The sequence below is a fragment of the Vulpes vulpes genome, unplaced genomic scaffold, assembly GCF_048418805.1.
Source record: "Vulpes vulpes isolate BD-2025 unplaced genomic scaffold, VulVul3 u000000693, whole genome shotgun sequence".
Classification (NCBI taxonomy): Eukaryota; Metazoa; Chordata; class Mammalia; order Carnivora; family Canidae; genus Vulpes; species Vulpes vulpes.
Genome location: NW_027325823.1, coordinates 68381 through 85390, shown reverse-complemented (window position 1 = coordinate 85390; position 17010 = coordinate 68381).

Sequence of the window (17010 nt, the reverse complement as noted above, 5' to 3'; positions counted from 1 at the left end):
GGCAGCTCCCTAGTGGCATAAATATTCATGATTTTTAGGTCTTCTTGTCGGATAGTCCCTTTACGTATGATATAGTGTCCCTCCTCATCTCTTACTACAGTCTTTGATATAAATTTTAATTTATCTAATATGAGACTTGCTACCCTAGCTTTCTTTTGAGGACTATTTCAATGGTAAATGATTCTCTACCCCTTCATTTTTACACTGGAGGTGTCCTTAGGTCTAAAATGAGTCTCTTGTATACAGCATATAGATGGGCCTTGCATTTTTATCCACTTGGATACCCTACGTCTTTTGATGGGATCATTTAGCCCATTCACATTCAGAGTAACTATTGAAGGAAATGAATTTATTGTCATAGTATTACATATTCATTCCCTAGTTTTCTGGATTGTGTTTTTGTTCTCCATATTTCTTTTACAGGGTCTCCCTTAATATTTCTTGTAGAGCTGGTTTGGTCATCATATATTCTTTCTTTTTCTGCATATCCTGGAAGCTCTTTATGTCTCCTTCTATTTTGATTGTGATTCATGCTGGATAAAGTATTCTTGGCTCCATGTTGTTCTCATTTAGTACCTTGTATATATCATATCAGCCCTTTCTAGCCTGCCAGGTCTCTGTGGAGAGGTCCACTGTTAACCTGATATTTCTTGCCATATTAGTTAAGAATCTCTTGTCTTGCACTTATTGAAGGATTTATTCCTTTTCTTTGAAATTTGCAAGTTTCATGGTTAAATGTCGAGGTTTTGAACAGTTTTTATTGACTTTTTTGGGCGTCCTCTCTATCTCTTGGATCCGAATGCCTGTTTCCTTCCTCATATTTGGGAAGTTCTTAGCTATAATTTGTTCAAATATATTTTGTGGTCCTCTCTCTCTCTCTGCCTCTTCTGGAATCCCAGTTAGATGTATATTCTTTCTTCTCAAGATATCATTATTTCCCTCAGCCTTTCCTCATGGGTCTTAATTGTTTTTCTCTTTTTTCCTCAGCTTCCTTCCTTACCATCAACTTTTCTTCTATGTCACTCACTCTGTGTTCCACCTCATTAACCCTAGGATTTTGAACATCCAGTTTGGATTGCATCTCATTTAATCTATTTTTAATTTTGGTCTGATTATATCTCAATTTTGTAGGAATGTAGTCTTATGAGTCCTTCATGCTTTTATCCAGAGCCACTGGTAGCTTTATAATTGTACTTCTGAATTGAGTTTATGACATCATATTGAAATCCAAATTCTGTAACTCTGTGGCAGAGAATACTGTTTCTATTTCTTTCTTTTGTGGTGAATTCTTCCTCCTAGTCATTTTGTCCTGTGCAGAGTGGCTGTATGAGTGGCCTGAGTCAAAAATATCAACGATGATCTAAATAAAACACACCCTAGATGATTCCAAAGAGGTCAGAGACCAGAAAATTAAAGAAAAAGTAGCAGAGAATAAAATAAAAGGACTATACTAACACTATACTATTATGTTTAAATGGGCCCACCTAACTGACTGGCCTCTCCAAATTTGTTTGAAAAACAAATTTTAAAACAAAGTAGAAAAATAAAAAGCCAAAAAACAAAAACTAAGAAGAAGAAAAAAGAAAAAGAAAAAAAAGTAAAGAAAAGAGGAAAAAGAGAAAAAAACGGGGATGGTGATGGTGAGGAAGTGGTAGTGGAGAGAGAATGTTTTTTACCTGAGGGATCCTAGAGGTGATTCTTGATTCTAAGTGTATTTTGTTCTTGATTCTAAGTGTTTTTTGTTTTCTATGTTAGAAGTGTATTTTGATTCTCAGTGTATTTTGTTCTCTATGTTAGAAGATGCTCAATCCAATGTATACAAACCAGCAATACTTCTATAATACCCCAACATTTACCACCAAAACATAAACAAGATAAAAGATGAGGGCAGAATGTGAAGGAAGAGAGAATGTAATCTCAAAGAATGGAACAACACGGTGTTCCACTTCATTCTGGGATTATGCTGGTAGTGTTTTAGAAGGTACTAACTCCCACCATTGTAAAACAAAACAAGACAGAAAAAACAAAAAACAAAAACCCATATCTCATATATCTACCAAAATTAAATTGAATATGTTGAAGGGAATCTAGAAGTGAAAAATATATCTAAGGCATGTAATTGTAGAAATATCAAAGTTGAAAAGAAAAAAACTTAAAAATGAAGAGCCGGTAAAATATTGTAGTTAAGGTTGGAAAAGCAAAAAAATACTGGAAATTTTATTCTGATATGAAAATGAGTCTTAATGGAAAAAGAAAACAAAACGTACTCTCTAGTTCTATATACTGTTTTCCTTCAGTCGTGGAGTTTTCCAGTGCTGCTTGGTCATTCTTTCCTCATTCTTCCAGCAGTTCTCCTGGGGGAGAGGTCTGCTGTGCTGATTCTCAGGTGTCTGTGCCTGGCCTGAGATGCCTGCCCCTTGCCAGGTCCTGGGCTCAGTGCCAGCTGTTTATTCTGTGAAGCCTTTGTTCCCTAGTGGCCCCACCCCTTTTCGGCACAAGGTGAAACAAAGAGGAAAAAACACTGATGGTCATGGCCAGATTTCCAGCTCTGGATTCAAGCCCCCCACAAGTAACTAACCGCAGTCTCCCAGTCCTCACTGGCGTATATGCTCCTGGTGACAGGCACGGGTGCACTGATCTGCACAGCTTGTGGGGCGCCCTGCCTCAGGAGAGTTTTTGTTTTCCTGTGCCCTCCCTGCTTCTGCCTGTCCCAGGAGGGATGCAGGATCATCAGCTTTGTCTGCTTGGGCACCCTGGGATCTGGGCCCCTGTGCTGTTGGACCCTCACTCCGGGGGACCACTTCTCTTGAAGAGAATGGGGTAGAGCCACCTCTGTGCAGAGCCAGCCCACCTAACTGACTGGCCTCTCCCAAATGACCTGGAGGGCTCCGTGCTCCAGCCCTTTACCAATATCGGACTGTGGTTTGCAGTGAGCTTTCTCCCAGGTGCCCCTCCTCTTATAGTGACTCTGGGAATCTTGAGACTTCAGTGCCCCTCCTGCGATCCTGCCCTATTTCCCTGCTAAGGACTTTTCCATCAGGGAAACCTCTAGCACGGATTTTTAAAGTTCCTGCTTCTCCAGGGCCAGGCTTTACTGCCCTGGAGGCTTTTGCCACTTCTCTTTAGCCCAGCTACTCACGGTTGCCCTCCCCCAATTTATTCTTTCTTTCTTTCTTTCTTTCTTTCTTTCTTTCTTTCTTTCTTTCTTTTCTTTCTTTCTTTCTCTTTCTTTCTTCTTTCTTTCTTTCTTTCTTTCTTTCTTTCTTTCTTTCTTTCTTTCTTCTTCTTTCTTTTCTTTCTTTCTTCTTTATTTCTTACTTTCTTTTATTTATTTATTTTTTGCCTTCCTACCTTGGTGAAGTAAAAACTTTTCTCTCTGTAGAATTCCAGCTGTTCTCTATTTAAATCTCAGGTTGAATTCCTAGGTGTTCAGGATGTTTTGAAAGTTATCTAGGTACGTTTTTTGGGCCCAGGTGAGTTCCACCATTTTGTCCTCCTAGTGTTTTCTTTTATTAAAAAAAATTCATTTGAGAGAAAGAGAGAGATAAAGAGAGAGAGAGAGAACATGAGCAGGGGGTGTAAGAGAGTGAGAGGGAGAAGCCGGCTCCCCACTAAGCAGGGAGCCCAACTCAGGGCTCAATCCCAGGACCCCAGAGCCCAAGGCAGACAACCACCCAGCCATCCAGGCACCCCCTTTTTAGTGTTTTCATGTCTCTGTACTGGGATTAAAAACCCAAGCATTAAATTCATAGGTGCAGAAGAATAGGCCACTAAAAACAAAGGCATCTGATAGCTTGAGGCAGCACTGATGCCTCTCCTGCATTGGATTAGGAGATATTAAAAAGTAGCTTAGATTATTCAGGAGTCAGTGAGCATTTAGAGGGAAATGGTTGAGGAAGTGAATTTACATTTTATTAATTACACACATTGTTCTTCAGAGAACAGCCATCTCCTAGTGAACTCTTAATGTTAAAGTTTGTACCCCAACTTTCACAGAAGCTTGAGGAGCACCAAAGAAATATGAAAGATTATAATCACAGCATCAACCCCAGAGTACCTGGGGAAAATATCATTAGAATAGAAGGATCAGACCAGAAGATTCTCAACTTGGGAGGTTTTTATAACTCCCTCAATTATTGGAATGCATTCAATTTTCCCAAGGTGGAATATTCAGAGGTCAGAAATATACGGGCATACCTTGGAGATTTTGTGGGTTTGGTTCCAGACCATCTCAATAAAGCAATTGCAATGAAGTGAGAAAAATGAATTTATGGAGTTCCCAGTGCATATAAATGTTATGTTTATACCATACTGTAATCTATTAAGCATTCATTAGTATTATGTTTAAAAAATAATGTACACACCTTAATTTAAAAATACTTTATTGCTAACTTTATACAACTCATAAACTTTTGTTAGTGGAGGGTTTTGCCTCAATGATGGTGGCTGCTGATGAACCAGGGTGGTGGTGGTCGTTGAAGGTTGTTGAGTGGTTGTGGCAATTTCTTCAAAGAAGACAACAATGAAGTTTGTGGCACTGAATGACTCCTCCTTTCATGAATGATTTCGTTGTACTGTGCGATGCTCTTTGATAGCATTTTATTTATAAGTATTTATTTATTTATCAAATTTTTATTTAAATTTAAGTTAGTTAACATACAGTGTAATATTAGTTTCAAATGTACAATTTAGTTATTCAACACACCCATACATCACCCAGTGCTCATCACAAGTGCATTTCTTTTTTTTTAAGATTTTATTTATTTATTCATGTGCAACACAGAGAGAGACAGAGAGAGGCAGAGACACAGGCAGAGGGAGAAGCAGGCCCCATGCAGGGAGCCCGACGTGGGACTCGATCCCGGGTCTCCAGGATCACACCCCGGGCTTCAGGCGGCACTGAACCGCAGCGCTACCGGGGCTGCCCCATAAGTGCATTTCTTAATCCCTAAGACCTATTTTATTGTTGTTGTTCAGGATAATGACATTTTATTCTACTAATCCAGAATTCCTGGGGTTATGTCAAAACCCACACATTAATTAGGAAATATCATTAACAGCATCCTTTGTGGTATTATTTCATCCATTAATGCCTTTGACAGTCTGAAGGAAGATGTCTGCCCCAACCAGTCATAGAACTAGGAGATTTGTAATTAGGAGCCATGGAGCCCTTGGCTGTACAAAGGCCAAGGGGACTTGTGTTTAAGGGTAGCAGGCTGACCATGTTCATGTCCTCTCTTCTCTCTTCTGGCCCCACGAAAACCACAGGGAAGGAGTGAAGCTGTTGCTGACTTGTAGAGACAAAGAGAGCAGGTGATCACCTATTTAACTCATCCACCTCCCCACCTCCCCTCTGACAACCCTAAGTTTCTTGGTTTGCCTCTCTCCCCCCTGATCATTTGTTTTGTTTTTTAAATTCCACATATGAGTGAAATCATATGGTATCTGTCTTTTTTTAATTCACAAGATTATTTTACTAGAACTTATGGAGGGGGGGAATATAATGTAGTCAAATTTTCACAAAGAAAATCTTAAGATTGAACTCAAGTCAAATAAATAAAATTCAAGTTCTTCTTTAAGTCTCAACTGGTCTGGGCACCGAAGCAATGCCCCCTCCTTCTCCTGGCATGCACAGGTCAAGCTGTCAGTTATGTGTCCACCTTTTCATGACCCTTAACTCTCTGCATCGTGTCTCATTCCTAGACATGAATTCTGAAAAAGTTTTTCCATTTCTATGGTTTTCCTCATTGAACTGAGAATGCTGCTGGCTACCACAAAACTTCATCAACCATACAGTCTGGTCTATATAGCTGTATTCTTAAACTCTGGGAGAAGTCTCAAGGATAACATGGTGGATTTTAAAAGATGCCTGGATTTTGCTGAGAGGCCTTCTTTAGGACTTTCCATAATGCTGAAGAGTGAGCCAATGACATTCTTGGTCTATTCATTCCATGGCTCTTTCTGGAGAAGAATAGGTATGCAACTGGTAAGGACAGTGGGAGCTTCTTGCAGAGTGATACTGTGCACTGGACTCCTCCCAAGGAAGCTTGAAGCTGACCCAACTAGGCCATCTTCCCGATGCCATGGAAACCAACTGGCACTGAGGCCAGGGAGGAGAGGGTCAGTGTGGTTTGCCCATACAACTATTGTAGTTGCAAATATCAGCAACAAGAAGTGCAACGTCTCATCAAGAGCCATATTCTGAACAGATGTTGACTGGTATGCAATGTTACTGATATTCTGATCCAATTGCGCTACTAGGTGCTTACACAAAGGATATAAAAATATTATTTCAAAGGGATACATGCACCCCAAAGTTATAGCAGTATTATCAACAATAGCCAACTTATGGGAAGAGCCCAAATGTCCATCAACTGATAAATAGATAAAGATGTGAGATCTCTCTCTCTCTCTCTCTCTCTCCCTCTCTGTCTTTCTCCATGGATGGCTATATAAGGAATGGATGGAATGGAATATTAGTCACACAAAAAAATGAAATCTTGCCATTTGCACTGACATGGAGCTAGAGTGTATTATGCTAAGCAAAATAAGTCAGTCAGAGAAAGACAAATACCATATGATTTTACTCATAAATGTAATTTAAGAAACAAAACAAATAAACACAGGGGAGAAAAAGAAAAGACAAAAGACAAACCAGAAAAAGACTCTTAACTATGGAGAACAAACTGAGGGTAACCAGAGGAGAGGTAACCAAGGGGATGCAGTAAATAGGTAATTGGTATTAAGGAGGCCAGTTGTGATGAGCACTGGGTGTTGCATGTAAGTGATGAATCACTATACTCTATACCTGAAATTAAAAATAAGAATAAAATAAAAAGTTAAAATAATTAGCAATTACATGCTAGATTTTATTGCCTCTTCATTTTCTAATGAAAATCCACTTTTATGAATTCACATTTGTTTTTCTCAACAGGTCCACGTTTTGACAGTTTCCAGAACTGGTGCATTTGAGGTTGTAACAGCAAAACCAGTTTTTATACATGACCTGGTTTTTGCATGATCAACTCACTTTCTATCCGTGGTTCTAGCTCACAGGGAAGAGGGTCAGGCTTCTCTTTCCACTCCCCAGTCCAGGAAAGGCCCTGATCCCAAGCCCCTTCCTCACCCCTCCCTAGAGGGAAGACTCCTGTGATGGGCCGGATTCTGGAGCACTGAGCGCAGTACCACTGCACACTGCAAGGTGACACTCATGCATGTAGGACGTATATGTGCTTTCTTTCTTACAATACTAAGTGGTAAGCTGAGCCAGTGCCGACCTGGAAAGGCTGGGTGCTGCCACATCACTCTCTCTTCCTTTCGTCTCACTGGAGATTTTGGGCTGAGTCCTCATCCTTGCACTTCAGGGGTCAGTGGTGGTAAGATGCAGAGTGAGTCAAAGGAATTCTGCTTTGTTCTTGAGCCCAAGTCTGTGCTTCAACCCGACTTGACCAGAAGGCTCTAAGTTGAGGGGTATGGGGAACTAGTCCTGTGAACAATATTCCAAGCCCTTGCGTCTGTGCCTCACTTAGAGAGAGCCCCGGGAGAGGGCAGAGTGGCAGTGTAGGGTAGGAGGAAGATGTTGTTTTGTCCTCTGGACAAACACTAGTCCCATACTGTCAGATTCTTACCAATAACTCCACACTTTCACATGCCTCTCACCCTGCTGCAGATGGTAAGCACACATACCCAAATGTCATAACCCCACATTGAAATGTCACATGTGCCCATTCCAATAGACGTGCCCTCAGGTGTTGCCATAATCTCATCCATACACCAGCACTTGGTGTTTGCAGGCACAGTTGGTGGACTCAACTCATGAGAAGAGAAGGTAAAGGTCTGTTGGTAGGAGGACTGGTTAAGGCCCCCTGAATTTCAGTCTTTCCCTCACACCTGCTTTTCCATCAGGGGCTCATGCACTATTGTCTAGTACCATGAAATCAGTGTTCTGAATCTTAAACTGGTCCCACGTAAACAGGTTGTCCTCATTTAGGCCTCATTTTATCTTTCAGGATCTTGTCCTTGACATTTAGATTGTACAGATAGTAAATCCATCCCACGGTTGATTCACTGACTTCTGGTATTTCTTTTTTTGAAAGACAGAGAGAGAGAGAGAGAGAGAGAGAGAGAGAGAGAGAGAGAGAGAAAGAGAGAGAGAGAGAAGAGAGAGAGGCAGAGACACAGGCAGAGGGAGAAGCAGGCTCCATGCAGGGAGTCCAACATGGGACTCAACTCTGGGTCTCCAGGATCACTCCCCGGGCTGAAGGCAGGCATCAAACCGCTGAGCCACCCAGGCTGCCTGACTTGTGGTATTTCTTAGTTGGAATTGGACATTTCACTTTGTCTTCAGTATTGAATCCCATGTCTACAACTGATTATTGTCATTCTTTGCTCACAATGTTATTTTATATTCCTCACATTTTACAATTACCTTGAAATAGACCATACATATCATCACTTCTCTTTTAAGAAATGCCTTTCAGCTATCACTAGGGTGTATATTTGAAAGCTTTTTCTTTCTTAGAGGATTCACAGATGTCTAGAGTATCACTACCACTTACCAACATATGTACATTTTTATTGCACAAAAATCTCAGAGTTAAAGGCCATATCAATTATAAATAGAGCCAAAATGAAATAAGATAAATTTCTCCTGGGTAATCAGCTTCCAAATATGCCTTCACATGAACAGGTGGAGTCTGCTCTATGGTTTCTCTAATCCACTTAATCTGCATGTTCCACAACAGTTTCTTTGACACTGGAAAATCAATTATCTGTTCACATACACTCTGGTCATGCTCACATTCCTTTGCCATCCCAAAATAAATCCACTACTGAAATCATACCCATATCACATGGTGCCATCACTCAAATTGAACCATAGTGAAAATGTTCATACATGCAATACTCTCTAATACACGCTTAGGAAATGAGGATGAAATTAGTCATGACAAAGTTCAAATAGATGCAGTAAAGTGGTTTCTGTTAAGACACACTTTTATTTCAGTTAATCTAAGTACTAAATATCTTGGCTAAACAACTCAGTAACAGACGATGTTAACAACACTGAATCATAGTGAATTATAATACGATGTTCAACTTGAGAAACAATAACAAAATTTGCAACTTATTTTTTAATACTTACTTACCTTGATGGTCATAGTTGACAACATTTATTTGTGCCAGGGGACTAATATTTTCATGGCTCCTAAATATAAGTTTCTTATTTAGTAGGTTTATTTTTATCTAACAAATTAAAAATACAAGCCTGAATAATTTTGCTAAGAAAGAGGATTAGATAACATTCCAGTGTCTCATAAAGGGACATGGATCTTCATCAGGAAGTATTTAAAGAATACCTAAGAGAAACTTTTTATCAGTAAGAAATGCAGCAGTTTAGACCACTCACTAGGTGAGAGAGAAGGCCTTCATAGCTATTGTCTGTTCCTTATAGTGCTTCCATTAGTCATCTTTTAAAAATGTACTTCTGTCAAAATCCTTTAACCATCAACTACATGATGATGTTAAAACTCCTTGGCATATGGCTTTTTTTAAATGGACCTTATATTTTGGAGAAGTTTTAGTTTCAGAGCAAAATTGAATGAAAAGTACAGAGATTTCCCACATACCTTCTGCCCCCACACATATATAACCTCCACCATTATCAACATCTCACACCAGAATGATACATTTGTTATACTCCATGTATGTACATTCACACATTAGGGTTCACTCTTGTTGTATATTCTATAGGTTTTGGAAAAAGTATAATGACATGTATTCACCATTATAGTTTCATACTGAGTAGTTTTACTGCCCTAAAAACTCTCTCTGCTCTGCCTATTTATCTCTCTATCATTGCTAGTCCTTGAAAAACATTCATATTTTAATTTTCTCCATAGTATTGCCTTTGTGAGAATGTCATACAATTGGAAGCATACAAGGTATAGCCTTTTCAAATTGGCTTCTTGCTTTTAGTAAGATGCATTTAAGTTTATCCATATCTTTTCATGACTTGATAGCTCATTTATTTTTAACACTGAATAACATTCCATTATCTGGGTGTACCAATTTTATCTATTCATCTACTAAGGGACATTTGCCTCCAAGTTTTGGCAAATATAAACAAAGTGGGTATAAATATCCATGTGTAGGGATGCCTGAGTGGCTCAGTGATTGAGCATCTGTGTTTGGCTCAGGTGGTGATCCCAGGGTCCTGGGATCAAGTCCTGCATTGGGCTCCTTGCAAAGAGCCTACTTCTCTCTCTGCCTATGTCTCTGCCTTTCTCATGAATAAATAAATAAAATCTTTAAAAAATCCGTGGGTAGGTTTTTGTGTGGATATGTTTTCAACTCCTCAGGTAGTACCAAAGAGCATGGTTGTTGGATCACATGTTTAGACTAAGCAGGTTTATTAGTTTTGCAAGAAACTTCCAAACTGTCTTCCAAACAGTACCATTGTGTATTCCCACCAGCAATAATGAAGATTTTTTTGCCTTTTTTATTTGTGTGTGTTTTTAATTTAAATTCAATTAGCCAACATAAAGTACATACTTAATTTCAGATGTAGTGTTCAATGATTTATCAATTGCATATAACACCCAATGCTCATCACATTACATGTTGTCCTTAATGTCTTGCTCCATATCTTTGTCAGCACTTGGTGTTATCAGTGGTATGGATTTTGGCCATTCTAATAGTTGTTCAGTGGTATCTCACTGATTTTTTCATTTCCTTTTCCCTGATGACATATGATTGAACATATTTTCATATCTTTACTTGCTAGTTATGTATTTTCTTGGAGGAGGTACCCGTTAAGTTCTTTGGCCCATTTATTTTTTTTTTAATTTTTGGCTTAAATATCATACATTTTTCTTTTCACAGTTATAGAGGCTGAAAGTCCAAGATCAAGGTACTGGGAAGTTTGCTTTCTCCTGAGGCCTATCTCCTTGGCTTGCAGATGATCACCTTCCTGCTACTTCTTCACAGCACCATCACACTGTGTGTATGTGTACCTGGATTCTCTTAGACTGGATGTCCTAATCAACTCTTGTCATAAGGACAGCAGTCAGTTTGAATTAAGGCCTACACTAAGGGTCTCATTTTATCATTATTACCACTTTAAATGCCCAGCATACAAATAAAGTCACATTATGAGCTAATAGGGATTTGAGTATGCATGAACAGTTGCCATCTCAGAATACAGGGAGATCAGAGATACTCGGGATGGGAGAGAGAACAAGGTAACTATCGTCCCCAAACACAAGCCTTCCAAGTTGCCATGTCTCCATAACAGAAGGGCAAACTTTCCCTTAAGATATAAGAAATTAATTACTGTCAGCAAGCTCATGAACAAAGGGGGAACTAACAGCAAATTACTGAGCAATATCAGGTGACAACCCCATTACTTGTGACTCTAGCCCCTGATCTTTGCTTCCCCTAACCCCAGAAATGAGGCTGGGGCTTTTGCCCAATTTTAAATTGGGCTATTTTTTTCTTATTGTTGAGCATTAAGAGTTCTTTTCAGACATGCCATTTATCAGAAATGTCATTTACAAATATTTTCTCCCAGTCTGTTACTTACCTTTTCGTTCTCTTGACAATGTTGTTTTTTGCAGAGCAGAAAATGTTAATTTAATGAAGTCTAGCTTATCAGTTCTTTCCTTTATGGATTGTACCTTTGGTGTCATATCTAAAAAGTAATAGCTACACCCAAGGTAATCTAGGATTTTCTACTTTTCTGGGAGTTTTATAGTTTTGCATCTTATATTTAGGTCTGTGATTCATTTTGAGTTAATTTTTGTTAAGGGTATAAAGCCTGTGTCTAGATTTTTTCCCCCAGTTGTTCCAGCACCATTTGCTGAAAAGACTATCTTTGCTTCATTATACTTTGTTCCTTTGTTAATGATGAGTTCCTGAATTCTCTACTCTGTACTACTGATCTATTTGTTAATTTTTTCACCAATACCACACAATCTTTATTACTGTAACTCACAATCTTGATTACTGTAACTTTATGGGAAATCTTCAAGTCAGGTAGTCAGCTTTGAAGTCAGTCCTCCAGCTTTCTTCTTGTCCTTCAATATTCTGTTGACTGTTCTGTATTTCTTGCATTTTCATATAAACTTTAGATTAACTTGTCAATATCTGCAAAATAACTTGCTATGATTGTGATTGTGACTGTAATGAATCTATAGAGCAAATGGGGAAGAACTGACATCTCAACGATATCAAGTCTTTCTATTCATGAGCATGAAATATCTTTCCATTCATTTAGTTCTTATAGTCATATCTAAGCATTTCACTTTGGGTTGTGCTAATGCAAGTGGTATTGTGTTTTTAACTTCAAGTTCCACTTTTTCATTACTGGCATATAGAAAAGTGATTGGCTTTTATATATTAACTTTGTATCTAACAACTTTGTTTAATTACTTATTAGTTCAAGGAGGTTTTTTTTCCCAGGAGACTTTCTGGACTGATAATCAATCATTTCATCTATAAAAAAGGCAGTTTTATTTTTGCCTCACAGTCTGTATACCTTTATTCGTCTATCTTGTCTTATTGCATTACCTAAGACATCCAATACTATCTTTTTTTGCAAAGCAGTGGTGAGAAGGAACAATGATCACTCAAAAGCAATAGAATGAAGTAGGAAGTATTCTCTCCTCTTCTAACTTTTGAAAGATATTGTGTAGAGCTGGTATAATTTTTACTTTAAATTTTTGGAACAATTCCAAACTTTTGGTACAATACCATTAAACACATCTGGGCCTGTGCTTTCTGTTTTGGAAGCTTATTAAGAATAGGACTACCTCAAGAAACAAGAAAAGTCTTAATACACAACCTAACATTACACCTTAAGCCACTAGAAAAGGAACAACAAATAAATCCTAAAGCCAGCAGAAGGAAAATAATAAAGATTAGAGCAGAAATTAATGATATACAAACAAAACAAAATACCTCAGTAGGATATATCAATGAAACTGAGAGCTGGTTCTTTGAAAAATTTACTAAAATTGATAAACTCCTAGCCAGATTTATCCAAAAGAAAAGATAAAGGACCCAAATCAATAAAATCATTAATGAAAGAGAGGAAATCGCAACCAACACCACAGAAATACAAACATCACAGGAGAATATTATGAAAAGTTATATGCTAACAAATTGCTCAATCTGGAAGAAAGGGACAAATTCCTAGAAACATAAAACTACCAAAAATGAAACAGGAAGAAATAGAAAATTTGAACAAACCCATAACCACCAAAGAAATTTAGTCACTAATAAAAAATTTCCCAGAAGAGGGGCAAGATGGCAGAAGAGTAGGGTCCCCAAATCACCTGTCCCCAACAAATTACCTAGATAACCTTCAAATCATCCTGAAAATCTACGAATTCGGCCTGAGATTTAAAGAGAGACCAGCTGGAATGCTACAGTGAGAAGAGTTCACGCTTCTATCAAGGTAGGAAGACGGGGAAAAAGAAATAAAGAAACAAAAGGCCTCCAAGGGGGAGGGGCCCCGCGAGGAGCCGGGTTGAGGCCGGGGCGAGTGTCCCCAGGACAGGAGAGCCCCGTCCCGGAGAAGCAGGAGCTGCACCAACCTTCCTGGGCGGAAAGGGGCCCACAAGGAGTTAGAGCAGGACCCAGGAGGGCGGGGATGCCCTCAGGCTCCCTGGGACACTAACATGCACCTGCAGCGCGCACAGGAGAGTGCGCCGAGCTAGCTAAGGGCTGCAGCATGGCGGGACCGGAGCAGCTCGGAGGGGCTCGGGCGGCGGCTCCGCGGAGGGGGCTGCGGGGCGGGAGCTGGAATACAACAGCACAGGCGCCAAAGCACACGGCACCGGGACACAGCCCAGGATCCGGCCTCCCCCCGGGACAGGCAGAGACCAGGAGGGCCCAGGACAGCAAGGAGGCTCCTGCCCCGAGCTGAGCAGATCAGCAGCCCCGCCCCAGCTTCCAGGCCCTGCAGACAGAGAGCCCCCGAGTTACTGCATGGGGTAAACAACCCCCAGTGAGCCCTGCACCAGGCAGGGGCAGAGCAGCTACCCCAAGTGCTAACACCTGAAAATCAGCACAACAGGCCCCTCCTCCAGAAGACCAGCTGGATGGACCAGTTCCAGGGGAAGTCAAGGGACTCAAAGTATACAGAATCAGAAGATACTCCCCCGTGTTTTTTTTTTTTTTCTTTGTGGTTTCTGATTGCTTACCTCGCCCTTTTTTTTCACCTTTCTTTATTTTGTTTCTCTTTTTATTCTCTTTTTCCCTTTTTTTTCTTTTTCTCTTTTCTTTCCTTCTCTCTCTCTCTTTTTCTCCTTTTCCCAATACAACTTGTTTTTGGCCACTCTGCACTGAGCCAAATAACTAGAAGGAAAACCTCACCTCAAAAAAAAGAATCAGAAACAGTCCTCTCTCCCACAGAGTTACAAAATCTGGATTACAATTCAACGTCAGAAAGCCAATTCAGAAGCACTATTATACAGCTACTGGTGGCTCTAGAAAAAACCATAAAGGACTCAAGAGACTTCATGACTCCAGAAATTAGATCCAATCAGGCAAAAATTTAAAATCAATTAAATGAGATGCAATCCAAACTAGAAGTCCTAATGACGAGGCTTAACGAGGTGGAAGAACAAGTGAGTGACATAGAAGACAAGTTGATGACAAAGAGGGAAACTGAGGAAAAAAGTGAAAGAAAATTGAAAGACCATGAGGATAGATTAAGGGGAAAAAAAGACAGCCTGAGGAAGAAAAACCTACGTTTAATCGGGGTTCCCAAGGGCGCAGAAAGGGCCAGAGGGCCAGAATATGTATTTGAACAAATCCTAGCTAAAAACTTTCCTAATCTGGGAAGGGAAATAGGCATTCAGATCCAGGAAATAGAGAGATCCCCCCCCTAAAATCAATAAAAACCGTTGAACACCTTGACATTTAATAGTGAAGCTTGCAAATTCCAAAGATAAGGAGAAGATCCTTAAAGCAGCAAGAGAAAAAAAGTCCCTGAATTTATGGGGAGGAGTATTAGGGTAACAGAAGAACTCTCCACAGAGACCTGGCAGGCCAGAAAGGGCTGGCAGGATATATTCAGGGTCCTAAATAAGAAGAACATGCAACCAAGAATACTTTATCCAGCAAGGCTCTCATTCAAAATGGAAGGAGAGATAAAGAGCTTCCAAGACAGGCAGGAACTGAAAGAATACGTGACTTCCAACCAGCTCTGCAAGAAATTTTAAGGGTGACTCTTAAAATTCCCCTTTAAGAAGAAGTTCAGTGGAACAATCCACAAAAACAAGGACTGAAAAGATATCATGATGACACTAAACTCATATCTGTCAATAGTAACTCTGAACATGAACGGGCTTAATGACCCCATCAAAGGGCGCAGGGTTTCAGACTGGATAAAGAAGCAGGACCCATCTATTTGCTGTCTACAAGAGACTCATTTTAGACAGCAGGACACCTACAACCTGAAAATAAAAGGTTGGAGAACCATTTACCATTCAAATGGTCCTCAAAAGAAAGCAGGGGTAGCCATCCTCATATCAGATAAATTAAAATTTACCCCGAAGACTATAGTGAGAGATGAAGAGGGACACTATCTCATACTCAAAGGATCTATCCAACAAGAGGACTTAACAATCCTCAATATACATGCCCCGAATGTGGGAGCTGCCAAATATTTAAACCAATTAATAACCAAACTGAAGAAATACTTTGATAATAATATACTTATACTTGGTGACTTCAATCTAGCTCTTTCTACCCTCGATAGGTCTTCTAAGCACAACATCTCCAAAGAAACGAGAGCTTTAAATGATACACTGGACCAGATGGATTTCACAGGTATCTACAGAACTTTACATCCAAACTCAACTGAATACACATTCTTCTCAAGTGCACATGGAACTTTCTCCAGAATAGACCACATACTGGGTCACAAATCGGGTCTGAACCGATACCAAAAGATCGGGATATTGCCCTGTATATTCTCAGACCATAATGCCTTGAAATTAGAACTCAATCACAACAAGAAGTTTGGAAGGACCACAAACACGTGGAGGTTAAGGACCATCCTGCTAAAAGATGAAAAGGTCAACCAGGAAATTAAGGAAGAATTAAAAAGATTCATGGAAACTAATGAGAATGAAGATACAACCGTTCAAAATCTTTGGGATGCAGCAAAAGCAGTCCTGAGGGGGAAATACATCACAATACAAGCATCCATTCAAAAACTGGAAAGAACTAAAATACAAAAGCTCACATTACACATAAAGGAACTAGAGAAAAGCAGCAAATGGACCCCACCCCCAGGAGAAGAAGACAGTTAATTAAAATTCGTTCAGAACTAAAAGAAATCGAGACCAAAAGAACTGTGGAACAGATCAACAGAACCAGGAGTTGGTTCTTTGAAAGAATTAATAAGATAGATAAACCATTAGCCAACCTTATTAAAAAGAAGAGAGTGAAGACTCAAAATAATAAAATCATGAATGAGAAAGGAGAGATCACTACCAACACCAAGGAAATACAAACGATTTTAAAAACATATTATGAACAGCTGTACGCCATTTAATTAGGCAATCTAGAAGAAATGGACGCATTCCTGGAAAGCCACAAACTACCAAAACTGGAGCAGGAAGAAATAGAAAACCTGAACAGGCCAATAACCAGGGAGGAAATTGAAGCAGTCATCAAAAACCTCCCAAGACACAAGAGTCCAGGGCCAGATGGCTTCCCAGGGGAATTCCATCAAACGATTAAAGAAGAAATCATACCTATTCTACTAAAGCTGTTTGGAAAGATAGAGAGATGGAGTACTTCCAAATTCGTTCTATGAGGCCAGCATCACTTTAATTCCGAAACCAGACAAAGACCCCACCAAAAAAGGAGAATTACAGACCAATATCCCTGATGAACATGGATGCATAAATTCTCAACAAGATACTAGCCAATAGGATCCAACAACACATTAAGAAAATTATTCACCATGACCAGGTAGGATTCATTCTTGGGACA